The sequence below is a fragment of the Meleagris gallopavo genome, chromosome 12 (genome assembly GCF_905368555.1).
Source record: "Meleagris gallopavo chromosome 12, MGAL_WU_HG_1.1, whole genome shotgun sequence".
Classification (NCBI taxonomy): domain Eukaryota; kingdom Metazoa; phylum Chordata; class Aves; order Galliformes; family Phasianidae; genus Meleagris; species Meleagris gallopavo.
This window is the reverse complement of record NC_139415.1, coordinates 12,885,896-12,899,687: the sequence shown is the minus strand read 5'-3', so window position 1 is coordinate 12,899,687 and position 13,792 is coordinate 12,885,896. Positions and strand designations below refer to the sequence as shown.

The 13,792-nt window shown below is 43.2% G+C and overlaps 1 protein-coding gene across 10 annotated transcripts in view; it reads left to right on the top strand.

Annotated features, from left to right (window-relative positions):
• AGBL1 (AGBL carboxypeptidase 1) overlaps positions 1-13,792 on the top strand; it is a 489,849-nt gene that overhangs the window by 420,376 nt on the left and 55,681 nt on the right. For 3 of the 10 annotated variants that reach the window (XR_014885982.1, XR_014885976.1, XR_014885980.1), the window contains exon 28: positions 9,096-9,313. The exons of the other annotated variants lie outside the window; for them this stretch is intronic. The gene's annotated coding sequence lies outside the window, so the exon portion shown is untranslated. The remainder of the gene's footprint in view (positions 1-9,095; positions 9,314-13,792) is intronic. 10 annotated transcript variants of the gene reach the window in all.

The window sequence follows — 13,792 nt, the reverse complement described above, 5'->3', positions numbered from 1 at the left end:
CAGAGACAACATGATTCCCTGTTTAATGCATGGTCTCTCTGTTTGAGGGCTTGTTGTTTCAGTGACGCCTGGAAGCAGCAAAGGTTGCTTCTCAGATGAGCACTTTTATGCTGTGAGAGTTTGTAGAAGTGTCCTTTTGCGTTGGTTTTTTTTCCCCTTAAGAAATATGGTTTAAGTAAAATGCAGACATGGTAAATGCATATGCTGTGCTCACATCCATCTGAAACAGAAAAGGACATCAAATGGAAAAGCAGCTGTTAATGCAGAAGAGACCATCCTGTGCATCACGTTGTGTTTCTCACATCCCTGCCAACCCCTTCACAGATGTTCAGCCCAGACGTTTCCCCGGAACATCTGTGCCACATCCCCTACCTGCTGCAAGCCACAAAACGCCTCCCTGTAAGACCTCCTCATAAGCCTCAGACCCTGTGTAGAAAACACAAAACCTTCAAAATGGCAATGCATTACAGAGAAAAAAAAATGGAAGAGATCAAAGGCAAAGAAAGGAGCAAACAGTTCCTAATAGTTGCCTTGTGCTTTCTATGTGGACTGGTACTGGCTTTTCCAAACGCATAGCCGTGGCACTGAGCTCACAACACTGTTTTTTGTTTCCCTGGAGCTCATGGCTCACCTCAGCTTTCTCTGATCCCTCCAGTGAGCTATTAGAGCACCAACTGTTGGGAGGTTGTTTTAGCAACAGTTTGAAAAGTGATTTTTTATGAGCTGTTTATTACCCTCTCAGATTTATGATGTTCCATTCAGACCGATTATGTGAAATAATAATAATAAAAAAATCTCTAACAAAACATGGACTAATACCAAAAAAGGAGGTTTCTAAAGAAAATATGGACCAGAGTTATTCTTCCTTTCTTTAACTTTTTTTTTCCCCTTCAAGAATCGTGGTGATGTGGCACTGAGGGACGTGGTCAGTGGGTACTATTGGTGGTAGCTGAATCTTCGGACCAGATCTTAGAGGTCTTTACCAATCGTAATGGTTCTATGATGAGTGGTGCTGACCCATGTAGTGAGGAGGTGGTGAGTTTTCAAGGGAGGAAATGTTCCCTGGCTGTGGGAGCACCAGAATGGCCCCAGCACATCGCTGCTGGGTGCTTTTCATGTTGTCTGGGGGCTGTAAATGGACTGAAGTGGCTGCTGAGAACAAGCTCTCCTTCAGCCCTTAAAAATGGTTCCTCTCACACTGAGCTGCAGCATCAGGATAGAATTAAAGATCTTCAGTCTCCACAGTAATTAATACTCATTCATCAGCTTTAAAAATCACCTGTGCATAATAAATGCAAGAAGTTAAACGTCTTGCTGCTGAGCCTCTGCTGGTTGTCACCAAGGCAGGACAATTTATGACACCTTTCCCGAGCATCCTGTCAAGGACTCATGCTTGTCGTTCCTCCAAAGGCCAGATGCAGCCTGGAGAAGATGAGAATTCAGTGATCTGCCCTGCTGCCTTGTTACCCTGCGTGATCATTTCCGATAAGTGTTCTTGTTTAATCATTTCCCCGCATTGAGCCCAGGGTTCTCTTATGTTTGTCTGTGTCATATTAATCAAGGTCCATTTGGGAGGACACTGGGGGTGAAAATGATTTGACCAAGGTTAAGTAACAATTGTACAAAATTGTTTTGACATTATGTTAATGTCTGCTCGTGCATTATCCCCAATTTAAAGTTAATCACCAAAATTACCATTGCATTTCCCAAAATCTAATGAAATAAGATTTGTTGAGGTGTGAATAATGCAGAAATTGAGAAGCATGCTGTCACTATTAAAAAAAAAAAAAAAAACACAACAGAAATAAACTGCTGGCTTTAACTCTCTGAGAGCCCATACAAGCTGAGATGTGTTCACAAATTAAATCAGACCTTTACCACCTCAAAATTGTGCAGAGTGGGGTGTGAGCAACGGAGCACGGAGTCCCACTCCATGTCTCAGCACAGGGCCATGGCCAGACTTCCCACGTTAATAAATATAAATGGGTGCTTTAATGGCCAATGGGTTCAATCATGGCTTGGCTGTGCTAGGATGAACATAGCTGATCTGGGAAGATAAAGATAGAACACTGCTATCGTGAAAAAGCATTTAAAAAGAAAAGTCATTATCATAAATTCATATAAAGCTGCTATGGGTAAACGGTAGCATGTGGAACCAAAAGAGATGGAGGAGTCTGTTTGCTTCTCATGTTACGCCTGAACGAATATAGGCAAAAAGAAGGACGAGTAATGAGGAAGCATTGATGCTGCAGTGACACAGGAGCCCGGTCCACTGCCCACTCATTGCTGATTTTCAAAATTCAGCTAACTCCTTTCCTACACTGAAGCTTTGTACACAAAGAACTCAAAGCGAAGGATGTCACAGTCTGTGCAGCTGGGGAGAGGATTTTAATAGATGTTTCTCTAGAAACTGGAAAATGGGGAATAACTGTGGAGTTGAACCAGTGCTTTAACCACACGGAGAAAAAAATACAGTAGTTAGGTCTAGAAAAGTGTGTGCAAACAGCACACCTACAGGCTGACTGCTCTGAGATATGAGTGGGGTATAGGCGGAAGGGGGGGAGAGCTATTTGGGACCGGTGCAGGAGGGAAGAAATTGAAAATATATGGCTGTGGCAATGGTGCACAAAGCTGCCCAAAAAGAGCAAGAGAAAGAGGAGTGAAAAGAGCCCAAGGAAGGATGGAGGAGAGAAATCAAGCTCAGACAATTGCTGCAGTTTCCCTTCAGAGCTGCCCCAGGCACAACTGGAAGTTGCAATGAATTACTGAGCTAGAAACACATTCTTATGTCAAGACTGAAGTAAAGGGAAGACAAAAATGACTCAATCAATTCTAAAAGCAGGTGTTTATCACTTCATGCTCCAAACTGGCTAACTCACTGGGTGAGGCAGTGAGGATCACATTTTCGATATGGAAAATTCCAATTTTTGCATGCAAATACAAACAGTCTGCATTTGCGTCTAGTTCTCCCGAGGTTGTGTGTACAAAGATATGGCCAGTGAAGACCAAACTGTCCCAGCACAGTAATTGCAGCCAGTTTTGTGGATAACAAGTACAATTTCAAGTGCGGAAATAAGCTTGAGAAAGGCTGAAAACCTGATCCTCTGTATGCCTTGAAAAGCTACAGAATGGCTGGATTGTTGGCTTTAATAAATTCCCGGTGGATATTTCAGATCCTCCACAAAGTCTTTCCACAAAATCCAGTTTTCAGCTTCTTCACCTACCAATCTCTCTGAAATGACCCTTGTCCTTCTAGCCACTTGGGTGTTGGGACTTCTCCAGTGGCATCCAAATGAGGACATTCTGATTCAGAGAGATGAATCAAAAGATGCTTTTCTCTTTCAATTTTTACTGATTTTGCATAGTATGATGGAGCCAAATATCTATCAGGACAAAATCGATAGCAGCTCCCAGAAAAACGAGAAAAGGCCCCAGGCATTCTGTACTTCACGTGTTGCCTGTGTAGCTTTATTTCAACATGAAAACTAATATACTGAATTATTCCATAAGTTACTGGAGTTCAAAATATACTCACTGCTACAATGACTGGAAAGGAGGTACATTTTAGAAGTGCTGGCAAAACAGGAATCCTTCCTCCCTGAACTTTCAAAAGCCTGTGGGCTTCTGAGACTTTGTCTGAAGTCTCTTGTCTCATGTGTACTATGAGGAAAAAATACTGTGAGACAGAGGATATGTCTTCTTCCAGTTACAATGGCATTAATGCTGAGCTACGTGTGACAATGTCACCCTCTTGTAGCTAGGAAAATAACTGCAAGGATAAGCCCTTTGAGACTTATACTTATGGGCACATCAGTCTATCTGCAGCCAGTCTGGATCTTGGAAGAAAGAGTCCCTGGCCCGTAGTAATTACCAGAGGTTTCATGTTAGCTAAAGGTCTAAAGAAGTAACCTCAGCAAAATAGAAGTCATAACTATCCAGGAGACCTTAATCCAAATTTGGACCACAAACAGGAAGCAGTTGTAGTCCAGTAGATTTATTATTTGAATTCCTCTCATTTTCAGTGTCGCACAAAAATGATCACAGGGCAACCAAATACATTTTGTGAGCTGATAGTTACCTCCACTGAGGAAGAGGCAGGCTCTTCCAAAAAATCTCTAGTCTTGTTAAATCTTTCTGTTGCATGATATCATAGGATCACTGCATTATTAAGGTTGGAAAAGGCCACTGAAATCCTCTAGTCCAATCATTAGCCCATCCTCACCATGCCCACTGACCACGTCCCTCAGTGCCACATATCCATGGTTCTTGAACACCTCCAGGTGTCTCACTGTCAGGGACAGTGACACCACGACATCTCAGATTAACTTTGTTTTCACGAATAACTTTATTAATAGAGAGATTTCTATATTCACCCAAATGAAACTGCTCACTGGTTCTTAACAATCGCTAATTAGACAAGATTTAATACCATGGAAACCCTTTGTCTTATCTTTGACATAACCATTGTGCTTTTAATTGGAGAAGGTTTTGTGGACAGCCTGGTGCTAGCTCAGCCATAATTTTTTGCCCTCCCCTCAGCACAGTCTCAGCACAATCTGCTTTAACAAGCACTCAAAGGTTGCCAGTACTTTTGATTTCTTGAAGAAGCATTTGGAAGGTTACTAAGAAACTTAGCATGTCTGTAAGACTATGCTGCGATAGTATCGAACCCAAGATTGTACAATCAACATAATTTATATAACGTGCTTAGAAGTTACAAGCTCCACCTTCTATCTACAGTTGATCGCCTGTATGGCTGTCAGCAGCCAGGTACAGCATCTGTCTGCACAACCCCAAGCTTGTCAGGCCTCCAGACACAGAGCCTGTTTCAGCCTTGGCTTCCCTCTGGCAGAGCAGCCAGCCTTCGGGTTGCGTGGGTGACTTTGGCTCGCCTCTTCCCACAGAAAACAAATCAACCGCAAACTGGAACTCAGGCCAGCCGTGCTGAATGGTTAGCAAAATGTTCACTTAGCCCGAAGCTGGGATTTGTGTTGTCTGAGCCAAATTTCAAGAGAGGCAGCAACAGTTTCTAGTGTTGGGTGGATGCCAGCCAGGTTATGGAAGTTATGAGCAAGTGTTGAGGCCTGTCTCAGACCTCAATTTCAGGGATGCAGGCTTTGCAAAGTGGAAGCCAGGGAAATTTCACATGTAGACCACTGAGAGCTGCAACTACAGCCCTCACTGCTTTTCCTCCGTTGGGTTCTGGCTGTCAGCTGAGGCTCATTTGCACATCACCTTAGGTTTGCAGAGAACTCCTGGACTTCTGAGGCAGAAGTCAGTCCATTTTAGCTTTGGATGATGGCGCTTTAGAAACCACAAGGTCACCTGAGAAGTGCAGTGCTCACAGGTCTCCTTAGTTGTTTCTCCAATTTTCTTTCCAAGTTTTCTGGCTTCTCCAGAGACACTGGTCTGCTTTACAAATGGTTTCCATCAGCATTACGTCTCAGAGCTGCCTGAACCACCATCCTGTCCTCTACTCAGGGCCTGAATGATGATGCTTCAAAGCTCTGGGCTCTGATGCTCTCTTCTACACCCTGTTCTGCCTAAGACATCCTTGACATTAATAATTTTCTGTCTGCAGAATCATGTTCTGTCTGAGTACGGAATTATAAGACATTGAGCATCCTAAAACTATGGGAACACAAGATCTACTGGAATTTACAGGTTTAGGTCCTGTACAGTAAGCCTTACGGCTAAGGCTGGCAAGTTGGATGGGAGAAGGGAGCTTGGAAGGCATTATTCGTCTTACGGTGAGTCCTGCTTTGTGATCAGTGTAGTCCTCTGGTCGGGAAAAAAAAAAACAAAAACAGATTGTTCCCAATATAAATCTAAGATCAACAATAAAAACTCTTCATGTTGGATTTATTCATCCATTTTCCCTTGGTTCTCTTGCTCCAGACTTTCTAAACCAGAGAGTTGTGCTGCTTGGCTGGCTGTGAGGGAAAGAGGTTAATACTGAAGATTACACAAGGTTCTGCAATTAGACAGTTTCTTTGTACCATAATGTAGGCGCCAAGATGACCTCAGAGGCCTTTTTTGCTGTTGCAGAAACATATTGGACAAGTTTTCTCAGCAGCTGTGCATTAGTGTTCCATATTTAATGGGCTGATTATAAATTACAACAGCTACCCTAAGATCTTCCCATCACTCTGGATTTCTTCACGGCAACTTTCTTGCTTTCCTTTTTTTCCCTTGCCTCCAAGGGCTGCTTTGCAAATATGTGCCATTCGGTGGGAAAGCAGATGGGAGGATAATAAAAGTTATGTTTTATGGATTCATACGAAGACTGCTCTTTTTTTTCTTCTAAAGAAGAAAAAAAAAAAAAAGAAAGAAAGAAAAAAACTTGCCTCACATTTCTTTTCAGGAAAAGAAGTTTCAAGCTAGCAATGCGGGACTGATAGAAATGGGAAAGATGGAGCTAGGCATATCCAGAGATAGAGGAAGATGACTTTTCAGAGCTCCTGATACAGATGGGTTTTTATTAGTATTATTTTGCTGCACCTTGGGCCTTTCATTTATATTCTGATTAATTCATCCCACTTGTACAATCTACTTCCACACAACAAGTTTAGTATATGGTATATTTCTACTTGCTGGAGCCAACTGCTCATAGAATAAATGAGGAGAGAAGGGAATAGGGAAGAATCCCAGCCCTCTCAGCTGCCTGGGAGAGGCACACACATCTGCTTGGCTTAGCGTGGGGCCCAGCAAGGAGGCCCAGCTGGTGGGCATTGGTCAATCACTTGCCTCCATTTCTTCAGCACACTTTAAAGACCCAACCCATGCAAGTCTAAGTTTCAAATTAGGAAACAGGGCTTTTTTGTTTGTCTTTCTTCCATAGCTTTCCTTCTCCTGCCCCTAAACTCTAGTTGGCTTTGATTCCTCTTTAAACTGTTTTTTTTATGTGTAGTTTGAAATATCGTTGGTTTTTTTTGTTCCTCTTTTATTGTAATTTTAGGAACACTTAGGGGTGAAGATTGTTGGTCTGGTGTGCGTGACTAATGAAAACTATATTTTGATCAGTTATATTTATTTTCCTATCCAGCTGTTTTCTAGGGGTATCTGGAATTGTCCATATTTTTTTAATGGATGTGTGTTTCTGGTGTTGTTAGTTTATTTGTTTGTTTTTCTTTAGTGAGAAACAAATGCCCTTTATTGTGGAGGAGAAGTGCAAACACCTTCTCAGCCGTGTTTTTGCATCTGTAATCAATGGGTCTCAGCCCCACTCAGTTGGGCCCTCAAAGCTTTTGAGTGGCATAACGGATCTTCTAAGAATTCATGGTTCTGTTTGCTCTCTTAACCTGTTAAGAACTCTTAGAAATGATCTGTGGATCCTGGGAGTCATTAAGCAGGGGATTGAAAACGTGACTTGCAATTGTTTGTATGCTAAGCTCAGAGGCTAAGTATTTTTGGCTGACTTCAGAGCTTTGGCTCTTACTCTCTTCCTTTTCTGTTCCCAATGCACACCTCCATCCCAAGAGACTCCCAGCCCAATTTTAGGCAGCAAAAACAAACTTTCTTTGTTTTTTTTAATAATTGTGTTTTAGGTTTTCTGGAGCCTGAAACACAGCGGGAGGGCTAGGTTAATACAAACCAAAAGCACACTTGCTAATCTGGTTCTTTATGCTTAACGTGAACAAAATTCCTGCTAGGATGAGGTCAATGGCACGCAGCACTTTAGAGTTGGCTGAGGTGTAATAGTATGACAGCAGCTGCCTGATCTTAGGGACAGGCGTGAGTCTGGGGCTCTCCAAGCAGAACACAGAAAAGCCAAAGTCCACAGGCTGATGATGAATAAGCATATTTTAAAGCTACTATCTGTTATTCATATCCTTCTCTAAAACAGGTATAGCCTACAGATGGTAGGAATTGCTTGCTCTCAGTTCAGAAGAAAATACATAATTCCTAATGTTAGGCGGCTCTTTAGATCAGGAGAGAAAAGGATGTAACAAGATCCAACGTCTGTGTTTATTTAACATTGATTTCCAATTGGGAAACAAGGTGAATGTTTCTAACAATGGAATGATGAACCTCTGGAGCAGTTGCCTGAGGGATGCAGTAGGCTCTCTGCTACTGAAATCTGATATATTAAGTTCAGATCACTTTTCTGAAAGAGGTGTTCCAGCTCAACATGAAGTCCCTGAGTTCAGTGAAAGGCTACAGTGTGAATTTTTACATCCGTAGGTAAGTGGGAGGTCAGATTAAATGATCATAATAGTCTTTTTTTTTTTTTTTCCCAACCTTCTGAGTTGAAATCCTTGAGCATGCACTTCATAGAAGTCGTATTAGAAAGATGAGAGAGGTCTTAAAGGCAAATATTGCCTGCCAAACCCAATTATCAGAGCAGCAGTTGAAAGTGATTTGTGCCCTTGCTCAGCCTGAAGCATTTGACCACTGATTATGGCAAAGGATGTATGTGGTGGTAGAGGTGAGAGGGCTGCAAGGAAAGGGCTTGCAGGTGCAGGAAACCTCCACTTTCTTCATATGAAGACAAGACTGGAGAACAGTGTGAATTGCCTTGGGGTAAAGAAGTGTCTGCTTTTTGGAGAGGTGCCCAGGGAAGAGAGAGTCACCATCCCTGGAGGTGTTCTAAAAACATGGGGTTGTGGCACTAAGGGACATGGTTTAGTTGACAATACTGGTGGTAGGTTGACAGTTGGACTTGATGTTCTTAGAGGTCTTTTCCAGCCTAATGATCCTATGGTAATGTGCCTCAAAGCCTCTCCTATGTCTCATACTACAGCTACTACAGTGCAGATGGACATGAGGCAGGTCATCTCGCCTCCAGGGCTTCGCTGCAATCCCTTGTAAGGCTGTGAGAGAAGCCTTTGCTTCCTGATGTGTAAAGGAGAGAGCTGGCAGCACCATGAAGCAGTGTTTGCAGCCAAGCCTGCCTTGTACCTGATGTGCTGCATGCATACAGGTTATGAATAATTTCTTCCTTAAGAAATGAGCCTAGGTTAAAAATAGCCCTGCCTTTAGCTGCTTGCTGCCTCCTTCCCATTTGCCGAGGTCAGAGATCTGTCGAGGTGTTGGCAGTAAGTTTAAATGTGGAAATATTTAGAAGTTAAAGCTATCTGGTATCTCTTTGCCAGTGTGCTGAGCTCTGGGGCAGATGATGGAGCGATGTTCTCACCCTGGCCTGGAGAGGAACCTGTCTGTGAAGAGAACTAGAGACAATTTCTCCATTACATAACCTGGCCTCGACTCTGCTGAAGCTGTTAACAAAGGACTAACAGCACGGTTTTGTGATGTGATTCCTTTCCAATTGTGGCTGGATTCAGAGAAGGTGTTTTAAAGCTGCTGCACAGAGGTACTGATCTTGCTGAACATGGAAGAGTCCCCTGGTGTAACACCATCTCTCTGTTACTGTCTGTGGTGAACTCGTAAAACAAGGTGTGTTTGGAAGGTACACGGTGACACTTACACTTGTACATTCCTGCTTCTCTTCTGCGGGATTAGATCTGCTACGAGCGTGCAAAGCTGGACAGGGCTGCAAGCTTAGGGCCTTTCCTGCTCCAGCTGAATTACACTGATGCTTTCTCATTAATTCTCAGCTCAGGGCTTGCAGAGTTTGTCACCATACGAGAAGCAGGGTCACAGATGCATGGTAACAAACACAGGCTCCCTCCTCACCTGCTGACCAGGACTCAGCAATAGTTCAGAACTGTAAGTAATGATATGTTCCCACAGCTGGCAATGAAATAATCAGGATTAAGCCCAAAGGCACGGTTAAAACCATGCAGCTCACACTGTGGTAAAGGGAAAGAAAACAATCGGGTGTTTACTTACTGAGCTGTTAATGAAGTGGTTTTTACTCTGACTAATCAAAGCTCTTGAGGTGGGTGGTGTTTTGCCTGAAGAAGAGAGGGAGACTTCTGGTCTCTGCACTTGGAAGGAGAGTTAAGGAAGGAACTGCAGGAAGATAAAAACATCTTCTGGCACTTGAAATATATAAAAATGTCTGTGAGGGATGACCTCTTTGAGGTTTCTGGCATACAGATCTCCACGCAGACAAGATCAACCATTGATGGATGGTGCTAGGAGGGTGAGGAGGTTGATGTATGCTGGCTCCAGAAGGGTCTGAGCCAGGTGCTGAGCTTTGAGACAGCTGGAGCCTGAAGGGAACTGAGCAGCTGTAGATCTCCATCCGTATTATCAAGGACGTGGTCACACAACTAGGCAAGATTTGTGTTGCTGTCGCCAAGTAACCCCTTCCTTTAATCCCAGTACTCAGAAAAGATGCTGTTGTATTGGTTTGGGAACTCATGAGCATGAAGCTTATTCCCCTCTCTCCACAGTGAAAAGCTGTATGGCCCCCTGCTTGTCAGACACATCTGTGTCTTTTCTGTGGTGCTGTCCTGCAGCATCCTTCATGTGGGTGCTCTCAGGTGCTGCCATTTCCTCTCTTCTCAACCACCAGAGCAGTATGTGCCTTCCTTGTCTTGTGGCTATGCTTTGTCTGCTCTCAGCCTCAGCGACTCATTGTAAAAAATGATCCAGTTTTCAAAAAGCACAGGGTTCTGTGTCCTCCACTTAATTATTGTTTTATTTTAATAAGCAATTATGTTTCAGAGGCACCTCAGGGCTCCAGGCGTTAACCACTTATCACCTGCTGAGTGATTTAGAACTAGTGAAGCACATCCCATTTGCAGGTTGGAATAAGGCCTGAATCCTATCAGCAGACAAATGAGTTCAGAAATGCTCAATGTTTGTAACTCATTGCTTAGGGATTCATCCCCAGGTCCTCAGAGAGAGGCTGACAGTTGGCTGGAGGAGCTGTAGGGATGTCTGTTCCCTTGTTGTTCTGATAAGAAGCAAAGGGCTCATTAGACTATCTGTTGGTTGTTCTATACGATTTGCTTTGCCACACATATTCCATGAGTCTCTCTCAATTACAGACCATAAAACCCTAGCTGCCCAATCGACCCACAGCTTGGGGTTCAGTGTGCGAGGTGACAATCACCTCCACGGTGAGAGGGCAGGGCAGGAAGACAGTGAGTTTCAGATCTAGAACTGATGTCTCTCAGAGCTGAGATATTAAGTACAATTAATGGTTTGTTCTCAGGACTTATCTTCCACCACTAGGCCATTTGTTGAGCTTCCTCCAAGAGCCCAAATCATATTGGCTACAGCAATCTGCAAGAATAAACCTTGAGCGTTTCCATGGATTGCATGGAATCTGAGCACTAGTATCTGATCAGGGTAGATGGGGCTCTTGAGCATCTCATCAGGTGTGGGTGTCCTTGTTCATTTCAGGGGAGATGGACTAGATGGCCTTTAAATGTTCCTTCCAACTCAAGTGATTCTATGATTCTACCTTGAAGATAAACCTGGGTTATCAAATACTGACTGGCTTTCTCCTGCAGCTTTTATGACCTAAAGGTTTCTTTATTGTCCTCCCACATCTCCATGACTTCCAGGTGGCACAGTTGGAAGCCCATTCAAAAATATAATCCCATTACATCTTCTCTATTTTTATGTCATACATTAAAAACACAATGCAGCAGGTAGGCCTGCATTTAACTCCTCGGTTGGAAGGTTCAGCAGCTCAGCCCGTGCATGCTATAAAGAATTATTATTGGCATTATCTACTGTGTTAGTCAGCACATGTGCCATATGCTCCAAGGTGTATGTCCTCCACTGAGTCATTTTATATCTTCCATATGGGGTCTGTCCTCAAGGTTCCACACAGACTCTGAGGTATTGAGGCAATAATGAGAAGGGTAATAAATGCAGTGAGGGAAAAATAGGGCTGAACCTTGCAGGGAGTCCCTGAGCAGCAGGAATAGGAGGCTTCTTAATTCATTTCCTCCTCTTATGTTTGGTGATACAGAGCAAAGGAGGGGTGGGAACAAGGCAAGGATATTAGAAAAGGAGAATCCCATGTCCTTATTGAGGAGAACTTTTTCCTCCCACTTGGTGCGTGAGGAATCCTTTGGATGTAGTAAATTTGAAAGAGTCTTACCTATGCTGAAGATGCTTATTCAAAATCATAGTTGCTCTGAATTAAGTGGAAGGTGAAGAGTGCAATTCTCACTAGCTGTGTCCCCTAAAGTAACTTAAGCTGTTCTGCTGTTGTTTCAAAGCTCCAAGCCCGTGGCCTCCTGCTCATTTTCTTCTCCATACTGACTTTATTTTTTTTTGCCAGAAATAAGGAGGTGAGCTTTCTTTTTGGAGAAACAGCCATTTTTAAGCAACAACCAGCCTGAATTACATCATAGCACCCCTAATGTTCCCACCTATGCACCATCAGAATGAGCCCAACAAAAGCCTCCGTTCTCTTTATTGTGATTTTTGCCTCAGCTGTCCATCTGACCTTCCACTGTCATTCTAAGTTTCCTCCTGCCCCTGTCTACTCTGATTTAGAGACTGAGGTTTCCAGTATATCTCTTGACAGAAAGAGGAGGATTCCCAGAAGAGACTGTGTCAGTGCCCAGAAATGTAGATTTTGCAGGAGGTGGTCCAGCAAGGTGTGGTTAGGACTTGTTTGTTGCTGGCTCATCCCTTTCCAGGCCCCCTGGAGCCAGGGTGCCTCAGCTCTTTTCTGCGGCCCTCCTGGTATTCCAGCTTGGATTTGGAAAGTTTACCTCTCATATCCACAACAGGCTGGGGATGGCAATGCTAATACTGCAACGTCTTTAGCAAAGCTCAGTGATAGCATTTGACCCAAATTACAGAGGGAAAAGAAGCATCTCTGTTAAAACTAAAATGTCTCTGATCGACAATTTCTATTGAAAACAAATAAAAAAGCCAAGAATGAAAGGGGCACATTCTGATTTCTCTCTTGTCTTAGTGTGATTTTATGGGGCTCAGCTAAGCAATCATTGCAGAGACCCCGAGGAATCAGACTGTTTGCTGAGAAGGCAACGTCATGCTTTCATGGCAGCAGGAGGAAGAGCAGTGTGAATAAGATTGCCTAGAATCAGGTCCCCTTCTCTCTGCTGGAAGCTTAGGGAGATTGGAAATGTACTTTAAATCAAATAGACATACCTGGGCTTTCGGGTTGTGTGGCATTTTAATTTTCGTACCCTTCCCCAGAGCTTAACTCAATGAAGAGAGCAATGGGAAATGCCCTGGGATTGACTTGTGAAGACAAGATGGGGCTGGAAAGTAGTGGGTAGACTTGTCAGGGGGAGATTGTTCAGGGTAAAATTAAGGTAAGAAAATAGTGGATGGACTCACCTAAAGTTGAAAAGTACTCAGAGTTCCTTGGGTGAAGATATTCAGCTGCTCGTTAACAATACTTACCATATGATCTATCAATATTTGTGAACGCATCCCTGCTTTATGTACAGTCTGTGCATGTCTTCCAGACTCACTATTGTTTTCCTGTAACTAGAAAGCATGGTTCTTTTGAAATACAGCATAATCTTTGGACAGCTGAAGGCACTCTCTTGCTGCCCAGCGCTCAGGGTGATAGTGAAATATTTGCAATTCAGTGGGAGATGCTTCTGGGCTGCATTAAGAAGCAGCAGCCACTACGTGTGGGAAAGTTATACAGGTATCAGTTTATGCTTGAAGATCCTGAAATTGCACATGTAAGCCAGATGCAGGTGTATGGCTTGGCCTGGCTACTGATAGTAGAAGGTACATGTCTGAGTTGCACCTGAGCATGACCCAGAGGACTCTGAGTGATGAGATCCTTTAGAGAGAATAGTGAAATGCAAATATTAGAACTGGAAGTGAATTCTTATAAGGTCTTATGATAATAAAAAAATCTTCCTCATCCTTGTCCTGTAGTTGCAGTATAAACATATTTTCTGGAACGTTTCTTCATGTGTTTTTGTTA